Below are 10,286 nucleotides of genomic sequence, written 5' to 3'. Positions count from 1 at the left end.
ATATATTCAAGTAGGTGGCCGTGTTGGTCTACCTAAAACAACTCAGTTGGCCTCTATGGTGCTACTTTATAATTTTAAAATTCTTTTAAAGGGATTCTTTTAAAGACTTTCTTAGATCATATAACTTTTTTGAAGACTTGATTCTTTTAAGGGTATTTTTAGGTTTTTAAGAAGTGTCTTTTTAACTATCTCTTTAAATAATTACACACACACACACACACACACACACACACACACACACACAATCAAAGGTCCTCTCACTCCTGCAGTAGACATTCATGTTCTGTATTAAAAGAATTTATTACCAATCCATGGCTGATCATCAATACTCACCCTTTGGATTTGGGGCCGATAGCCCCTGCTCATTTAGGCAGGCCAGCAGGAGCAAGAGGATTTGCAACATCTTTCTTCTCCTTAGTGAGCAGAGCGGCTTCAGACCTTGCTTAAATAGACACAGTGAGTGGCTGTAGAGACGGGTCATGAAAGACCCTGGCTAGTCACACGTGTCCATACCACACAGGGTCTTGTGGATCTTGATGGGCAGCATCTCATAGCTGCTTTCCAGATCCAAATGTATGCACAATTTTATTGCAAGAGGGCAGACAAACAAGACCCTCTCATACCAAGCATACCTGTGTTTAAGGCCAAGCTAGAATGCTGAGATTAGCCTCCCGCAGAGCATCCATGGGGTTGCCCCTTGATATTTCTGCATTCCCCACTAGTCACATTGGAAATGTTGATTGTGGTCTCTTGCAGATGACATGTTTATTGAGCATACAGTGGTACCTCGGGTTACAGATGCTTCAGGTTACAAACGCTTCAGGTTACAGACTCCACTAATCCAGAAATAGTACCTCTGGTTAAGAACTTTGCTTCAGGATGAGAACAGAAATAGTGCGGCAGCAGCGCGGTGGCAAGGGGAGGCCCCATTAGCTAAAGTGGTGCTTCAGGTTAAGAACAGTTTCAAGTCATGAACGAATTCAGTTCTTAAACTGAGGTACCACTGTATATTAACCCAGTGCTTCCTATTTCAAGAGGGAACATGGGTCAGTGGCTCAGAACCTGCATGATGTGATCAACCTTCAAACACTGAGACTGCTGAACCAACACTTGAACACCTGGTCTGGAGCATAGTTGTAGGGAGAGGGGTTGTGGCGGTGGAAGGAGTTGTTATTGAATTTTTTTGTATTTTTTAAAGCTTTTATTATGATTTATGTGGAAATCGTTGTGCATTTTTTAATATCTATTGTTTATGACTACTTTTTATGTTGTAATTGCATAATTTATTCATGTTGTAAACAAATCTCTGTGTGTGTGTGTGTGTGTGTGTGAGAGAGAGAGAGAGAGAGAGAGAGAAAGAGAGAGAGAGAGAGAGAGAGAGAGAGAGAGAGAGAGAGGTACCTTATTCCACACTAGTCACATTGGAAATGTTGATTATGGTCCCTTTCAGATGACCTGTTCATTGCACACACATTCTCCCAGTGTCTTCTACGAGAAGAGATAACATAGGTCAATGTCGCAGAACCTGCATTATGTGCAGAAGGTCCCAAGTTCAATCCTCAGCATCTCCACATAGGGCTGGAAGAAACCTATGTTATCTAGTTATCTAGCCATAACGTATTGTACTTGGTTCACACCAAGAGATACCTGTGAAGAGATCCAAGATTTAGAACGTCAAAGCCAAAGTGAGAGCATTTGGGTCAAAATTAAGGGAGAGAAGAATAACAGAGACCTCATTGTGGGAGTTTACTATAGATCCATAAGCCAAACGGAGGACATAGATGATGCCTTCCTGGAACAAATGGCCAAGCATGCAAAAGGAAGGGAGATAGTAGTAATGGGGGACTTCAATTACCCGGATATTTGTTGGATGTCAAACTCGGCCATGATGGCTGGGAGTTTGTTAAGAGGGAGATAGTAAAAGCACAACTTCAGGCAATACCAATGAGACGGAAGCATGGAAGGTGCCTAAAGAAGCCAGGGTGGCTATCTAAAGAACTTTTAATGAGTTAAGATTAAAAAAGGATGTGTACAAAAAATGGAAAAGGGGGGAAACCATCAAAGAGGAATTCAAACAAATAGCCAGCATGTGTAGATACAAAGTCAGATAAGCTAAAGCACAGAATGAACTCAGGCTTGCTAGAGAGGTTAAAAGCAACAAAAAAGGCTTTTATGGGTATGTTCGTAGCAAAAGGAAGAAGAAAGAAACCGTGGGGTCACTCAGAGGAGAAGATGGTGAAATGCAAACAGGGGACACAGAAAGGGCTGAACTCCCCAATGCCTTCTTTGCCTCAGTCTTCTCCGATAAAGAAAACAATGCCCGACCTGAAGAATTTGGAGCAAATGATTCAGTAGAGGAAACACAGCCCAGAATAACTAAGGAGATAGTACAAGAATACTTGGCTAGTTTAGATGGATTCAAGTCTCCAGGGCCAGATGAACTGCATCCAAGAGTATTAAAAGAACTGGCAGATGTGATCTCAGAACCACTGGCAATCATCTTTGAGAATTCCTGGAGAACAGGCGAAGTCCCGGCAGACTGGAGGAGGGCAAATGTTGTCCCTGTTTTCAAAAAGGGGAAAAGAGAGGACCCAAATAATTACTGCCCAGTCAGTCTGACATCAATACCAGGGAAGATTCTGGAGCAAATCATTAAGCAAACAGTCTGTGAGCTCCTAGAAAGGAATGCTGTGATCACCAATAGTCAGCATGGATTTCTGAAAAATAAGTCATGTCAGACTAACCTGATCTCGTTTTTTGACAGAATTACAAGCCTGGTAGATGAAGGGAACGCAGCGGATGTAGCCTACCTTGATTTCAGCAAGGCATTTGACAAGGTGCCCCATGATATTCTTGTAAAGAAGCTGGTAAAATGCGGTCTTGACTATGCTACCACTCAGTGGATTTGTAACTGGCTGACTGACTGAACCCAAAGGGTGCTCATCAATGGTTCCTCTTCATCCTGGAGAAGAGTGACTAGTGGGGTGCCACAGGGTTCTGTCTTGGGCCCGGTCTTATTCAACATCTTTATCAATGACTTGGATGATGGACTCAAGGGCATCCTGATCAAATTTGCAGATGACACCAAACTGGGAGGGGTGGCTAACACCCCAGAGGACACTTCACACTTCAAAACGACCTTGACAGATTAGAGAGCTGGGCCAAAACAAACAAGATGAATTTTAACAGGGAGAAATGTAAAGTATTGCACTTGGGCAAAAAAAATGAGAGGCACAAATAGAAGATGGGTGACACCTGGCTTGAGAGCAGTACATGTGAAAAGGATCTAGGAGTCTTGGTAGAACACAAACTTGACATGAGCCAGCAGTGTGATGCGGCAGCTAAAAAAGCCAATGCAATTCTGGGCTGCATCAATAGGAGTATAGCATCTAGATCAAGGGAAGTAATAGTGCCACTGTATTCTGCTCTGGTCAGACCTCACCTGGAGTACTGTGTCCAGTTCTGGGCACCACAGTTCAAGAAGGACACTGACAAACTGGAATGTGTCCAGAGGAGGGCAACCAAAATAGTCAAAGGCCTGGAAACGATGCCTTATGAGGAACGGCTAAGGGAGCTGGGCATGTTTAGCCTGGAGAAGAGGAGGTTAAGGGGTGATATGATAGCCATGTTCAAATATATAAAAGGATGTCACATAGAGGAGGGAGAAAGGTTGTTTTCTGCTGCTCCAGAGAAGCGGACACGGAGCAAAGGAGGCTATGATGGGGGTAATTAGCCTCCTTAACCCCCCCAGGATTATGGGGGGGACGGCCCTTGCCTGCTGTGCCCTATACCACCCCCGAATTTGTGGGGGTGGGGGCACTAGGCACAAAGCCCTCCTGTGGGATTTTCGGCACTCCTCGACGCCGTCCCCGATTCGCGCCGCTGGTTGCAATGATCTTTAAAAGAAATAATTTGGACATGATTAATTGCACATACATCAAGGAAAAAGGGGAGTAAATACTGCTGACAGAAGAGATCTCTGATAACAAGACAACAATAAAATACGAGAAGAACGTCAAGATACGGTAATGACTGAGGGGGGAGGGGGGGAAAAACCTGCCTCTACCTTTTTATGTGATTTAACAAGAATCCCCCTCCCCTAATGAGTCAGAAATCAAGGACTTAAGCTGTGGATTTAAGGCTGTGTGGAGATAAACTTTCGATCCAAAGCAATGTTTCAAGATGAAGCTGGAAAGCTAAGAGTTTTGGAATGACGCAGTCAGGAAAAAATGCCGTTCGCCATTTTGTGAGGCATTGTGGGAGCTCTTGGGTCTGGGAGGAGAAAGAGAGAAATAGAGTTGTTTACATATCGTGAATCAACTCCTCGGTGGGACTTAAGAGCGACAAATGCCAAAATTTACGATGGATAAAGTGATGTTATCTACGAAGGAGATATATGGAAACCATCTGGACTTAGTGGAGGAACAGGAAATCCACACAGGATTATTACACTTGCTATCGGCTTAAGGAGACTAACAGAAGAGATCGTAAAGGAAAAAGAGAAATTATACGAACAAGATATGATGTGGCAACACCAAGATAAGACTGGATAGAATTATGAACTTTGTTTGGACTGATTGGGACTGATTTGGACATTAACGCAGTAATAAGAAGATGATCTGAATTCCCCTTTGGATCTTGAAGTATGGGTTCCCCCAACAAAATTTAAAAATTTGGCTTTGTAATTCGGAATTTATATGATGTGATTTAATTTGATGTGATTGGCCAGTTAATAAAAATTATTTTTTTAAAAAAAAAAACAAATATATAAAAGGATGTCACATAGAGGAGGGAGAAAGGTTGTTTTCTGCTGCTCCAGAGAAGCGGACACGGAGCAATGGTTCCAAACTACAAGAAAGAAGATTCCACCTAAACATTAGGAAGAACTTCCTGACAGTAAGAGCTGTTCGACAGTGGAATTTGCTGCCAAGGAGTGTGGTGGAGTCTCCTTCTTTGGAGGTCTTTAAGCAGAGGCTTGACAACCATATGTCAGGAGTGCTCTGATGGTTTTTCCTGCTTGGCAGGGGGTTGGACTCGATGGCCCTTGTGGTCTCTTCCAACTCTATGATTCTATGATTCTATGATTCTATGAATCCTAAGTATATAAAGAAAATTATTGCAAAATAAACCAAAGAAATTGGGATTTCTTTATAAATATTAAATACTGGTTTTGAACTGAGTGAAAGACTATGTATGAATTGATAAGCCCCATGATTTTGCCTTTTTGCGAGAAATGTGGAGAAATGAAGTGGTTGGGAAAAGGAGGAAAAAAGTGAAAACAGACAGCAGCAGCAGGTTCAGGATACCACTAGTCTTCTAAGGGAGCCAGTGGAAGAGGTGGAAGCAGGAAAAGTGGTGAAGATACAGAAAGTGAAGGAGGCGGCTGAGAGCAAAGGTGTGAAGAGCATAGGGAATGGATGCATCAGTCTGAAAAAAGAGAGGTATCTCAAAATATGTATTGTAAAGTAAACAAGATTAACAGGGACACTAGAGTAACTTCTAAGTGTGCCTGTGCTACCCAGAACAATTGAGAAGATATTACGTCACGAAAAACATTACTACTACTAAAAAGAAAAGTAGGAATTGCTCTTGGTAGAGGCATTCTGTGTCAGTTTAGAAACATAGAGAGGAGCCTTAGAACCTGAAACATTCTCAACTCATTATTCTCTCGATGATTCTTCTGCTCTTCCATTTATGCATTAGACTCAGCCTCTTTCTGTCTGTACTGAGAGATGTCTTCCAGGATCCAGCAAGAAAGTGAAGGAGGGAGAGCCCCCTTGCTGCTACGATTGCATCCCATGTCCAGAGGGGAAGATTGCAAACCAGGATGGTAAGGGAAAGAATTTGATTAAATGGGTCCATTTGATTGAAAGGTGTCAGGATGGATGAGGTTAAGTTTCAAAAGAAGATAGAAGTTATTGTATGTGTGTCCCTGCCTCACCGTCCTTCAGATATTGGTGGTAGTAGCAGTAGTAACAATAATTTATATTCAGTCTATGTGACTGGGTTGCCCCAACAATGCTGGACAGCTTCCAACAAATTAAAACATCAACCACAGTAAAACTTCAAACATTAAGGGCTTCCCTATATAGGGCTGCCATCAGGTGTCTTCTAAAAGTCAGATTGTTGTTTATTTCCTTGACATCTGATGGTCAGACATTCTTAGGGTGGGCGCCACTACAAAGGAGGCCCTGTGCCCGGTTCCTTGTAGCCTCACATCTTGCAATGGCAGAACTGACAAAAGGCAATCAGAGCTTAATCTCAGCATACAGGCTGAACGATGCGGGTATACAGGGTTAATATTTAGAGAGAGAGTTGGACTATGTTAATCAAATGAGAATAAAATTGCATTGAGAGTAGCTAGGTGGTATGTGGTTCAAATCGTATCCGGACTGGTCCTTGTCACTCCTTCCGACTTACATAAGCTGCACTCAAGCTAGTGTGACGATACATTCAAATATCATGAGGAGGAATGGCCTTGCCTGGGTTGATTATAGGACGACATCACTCAGAACCACATAACAGAGTACTGGACATATGTTTTATTTTGAGCTGAGCTCTTTTCTTCTCAGACAGAAAGTAAGCATTTCAGCAAGCTGGCGTTAAAGGAGCTAAGGACCATATCCTTATTTTTTCCAGATATGAATGACTGTTATAAATGCCCAGACAATGACTATCCAAGCAAGAACCGGGATGCATGTCTACCCAAGGATATAAGCTTCTTGTCTTATGAAGAACCTTTGGGCATCAGTTTGGCCTCTTTCTCTTTTTTCCTTTCCTTGATCACTGCTCTGGTACTAGGTATATGTATGAAACACCACGACACACCCATTGTCATTGCAAACAACCGAAACCTCACCTACACTCTCATCATCTCTCTCCTGCTCTGCTTCCTGTGTGCATTGCTTTTCATTGGCCGACCTGAGAAGGTCACATGTCTCCTCCGGCAACCAGCTTTTGGTATCATCTTCTCAACCGCTGTTTCTTGTGTCCTGGCCAAAACCTTCACGGTAGTTTTGGCCTTCATGGCTACAAAACCAGAATCCAGGATGAGGAAATGGGTGGGGAAAGGACTAGGCCACTCCATTCTCCTTTTCTGCTCCATTGTTCAAGCAGGCATATGCACTGTGTGGCTGGCAACTTCACCCCCACACCCAGATGTGGACATGTACTCAATGACAGAAGAAATTATACTAGAATGTAATGAAGGGTCTGTAACAATGTTTTACTGTGTCCTCATCTACATGAGCTGCCTGGCAATTGTAAGTTTTGCTGTGGCTTTCCTTGCCAGGAAGTTACCAGACAGTTTCAATGAAGCCAAGTTTATCACTTTCAGCATGTTGGTCTTCTGCAGTGTTTGGCTGTCCTTTATTCCTTCCTACCTGAGCACCAAGGGAAAATACATGGTAGCTGTGGAGATCTTCTCCATCTTAGCCTCCGGTGGTGGGTTGCTGGGTTGCATCTTTTCCCCAAAATGTTATATAATTATTCTGAGGCCTGAGCTGAACAATAGAGAACAGCTAATAAGGAAGAAAATTTAAAGAAATAATAAACCTGCCCTTTGCTGTCTTTCATGCTTTTCTGTGTGTACAGTAGAATATTTGGAAATATAAGTTCAGCTGCTGCCTTTTATAATTTTTTCTAGAGTCCAAATTCCCATAGTTGAAAATTTATTTGTAAAATTGACTTATTTGCTTTGAAAAAAACAACCATACGTTTACACATACATTATTCTCTTGTAGCATGTGCTAACAGGAACTCAAAGCAGATACAGATTTTTAAGGACATTCCTAAATACATTTTAGAGGTGAGAACATATTACAAGAGTTTAGTAGACCTGCTGAAGAAAAACACCATACCATTCAGATGGGAATTTCCACAAGGATTGTCCTTTAACTTCAATGGAAGGAAGATTAAAATAAAAACAATTCAGGACAAAGAACTATTTCTAGAGAAGTATCTGGAGGATTTGCAGAAAGGAACCGTGGAGGAGAGGGAACCACCCGATATAGCAAATCTGTCATTTGGACTTTCACTACCACCATCGGAGGAAGAGCAGAAGCTTGGAGCAGTTGGAGGAACAGCTACCTAAATACAAAATGTCTCTGCAACTCCTTAGTTGGAACTGTAATGGTTTGAACCTTCCTCGGAAAAGAAGACAGGTCTTTCACATTTTGAAGAAAGAACAATTAGACATAATATGTTTGCAAGAAACCCATATTGCCAGGATACACAGGAAATTATTAATAAATAAGAGACTCGGTCAAGAATTCATCTCATCAGACAAAGTAAAGAAAAGAGGTGTGGTGATTTATGCAAAGGAAAAGTTGGCCCCAAAATTAATATTTAAAGATGAACAAGGAAGATACCTGGCAATTGAAATACAAATTCAAGGAGAAAAGATATTAATTGTGGGAGTTTATGCCCCAAATGAAGGGAAGGCCGAATTCTTTAGGAAGTTGCATGAGACATTAGTTGACTTTTTAGACTATAAAATCCTAATGATGGGAGACATGAACGGAGTTGTTTCAACAAACATGGATAAAGCACAGAGACAAGTGATTTCAAAAGAAGGGAGACTACCAAAGATCTTTTTCGAAATGACTGAAACTATGGACTTGATTGATATTTGGAGAATAAAGAATCCTCTAGAGAGAGAGGGAACCTTCTTCTCTGAAGCAAAAATGACATGGACAAGAATAGACCAAATTTGGATTTCTAGTAGTCTGGCGTCAAGAACAAAAAAAGTAGAAATCTGCCCAAAAACGTGCTCCGACCATAATGCGGTCAAGATGGAGATGAAACTAACAACAACTGGTTCCTTTAGATGGAGAATGAATGACACCCTATTCAAGGATGAAGAGATCCATAAGAAGGCCCTTAAAACATTAAAAGATTATTTTGAGATCAACAGGAAAACAGATGTGGAAAAAAGAATAATCTGGGACGCAAGCAAAGCCGTGATGCGAGGTTTCCTAATTCAACAAAATTCTATTAAGAGGAAGCAACAAAATGAAAAGAAGGAAAAAATTTTAGAAAAAATAAAAGAAGGAGAGAAGAAGTTGAGGTCTAAACCAAAGTCTCATGAGATTTTGAGAGAAATAAAGTTTCATCAGATGCAATACATGGAACTTATGAACCAACAAATAGAATGGAAGATAAAGCAAATGAGACAAAAAACTTTTGAGTCAGCGGATAAATGTGGGAAACTTCTGTCATGGCAATTGAAAAAAAGGCAGAAAATGAACACGGTAACAAGTTTAGAAATGGATGGAAAGATTATCCACAAACCCAACGAGATTAACAATTGTTTTCAAAGCTTTTTTAAGAAATTGTACGCACAAGGGCCAACCAACGAGCAAGAAATAGAAGAATTCATCAGAAAATACGGTTTACCAAAAATCTCAGAACAAAGTAAAAGGATTTTAAATGAGGAAATAACAGAACAAGAAATAGAGGGTGCCATTCAAAATATGAAATTGGGAAAATCACCAGGACCAGATGGCCTGACGGCCAAATACTACAAATTGCTGAAAGAATGGCTGATACAACCATTGAAGGAAGTTTGCAATGAAATTTTAAAGGGGAAAAAGGCACCTGAATCGTGGAAAGAGGCTTTCATCTCACTTATACCGAAAACAGAGACTGAGAAGAACCAAGTTAAAAACTACCGCCCTATATCTTTACTTAATGTGGATTACAAAATTTTTGCAGACATTTTGGCAAAAAGATTGAAAAGAGTGTTGGCAGATGAGATTCATAAGGACCAAACAGGCTTTCTCCCAGGTAGACATATGTCAGACAATGTGAGGAACATTATAGACATTTTGGAGCTGCTGGACGTTGACATTAACAGGAAAGCAGTTTTGATTTTTGTGGACGCGGAGAAAGCCTTTGACAACATTTGTTGGACTTTTATGAAAAAGAATCTCCAAGGGATGGGGGTAGGACAAGGTTTTGAAAACGGTATAGGTGCAATATACTCTCAACAAAAGGCCAAATTAATTGTAAATAACGTGGTAACAGAAGAAATACCTATAGAAAAAGGTACACGACAGGGCTGCCCAATATCCCCTTTGCTTTTTATATCGGTCCTGGAGGTTTTGTTAAACATGATTAGAAAGGACCAGTTGGTTAAAGGAGTTCAGGTCGGAGTTAGACATTATAAATTAAGAGCATTTGCAGATGACCTAGTATTGACTTTGCAACAGCCAGACACTAGTACTAAAAGAGTATTAGAATTAATTGAAACATTTGGTCGAGTAGCAGGTTTTAAATTGAACAGA

The 10,286-nt window shown here is 41.1% G+C and overlaps 1 pseudogene across 1 annotated transcript in view; it reads left to right on the top strand.

The window, feature by feature from the left end:
• Positions 1 to 5,739: 5,739 nt before the first annotated feature.
• The window catches only part of LOC307202047 (vomeronasal type-2 receptor 26-like), a 39,806-nt pseudogene continuing 35,259 nt past the window's right edge, over positions 5,740 to 10,286 (top strand). The window contains exon 1 of the transcript XR_013843914.1: positions 5,740 to 5,830. The product of XR_013843914.1 is annotated as a vomeronasal type-2 receptor 26-like (transcript). The remainder of the gene's footprint in view (positions 5,831 to 10,286) is intronic.

The sequence above is a fragment of the Podarcis cretensis genome, assembly GCF_951804945.1.
Source record: "Podarcis cretensis genome assembly, chromosome: 13".
Classification (NCBI taxonomy): Eukaryota; Metazoa; Chordata; class Lepidosauria; order Squamata; family Lacertidae; genus Podarcis; species Podarcis cretensis.
Note: the sequence above shows the minus strand (reverse complement) of the source record. Positions and strands in the feature narration are given on the sequence as shown.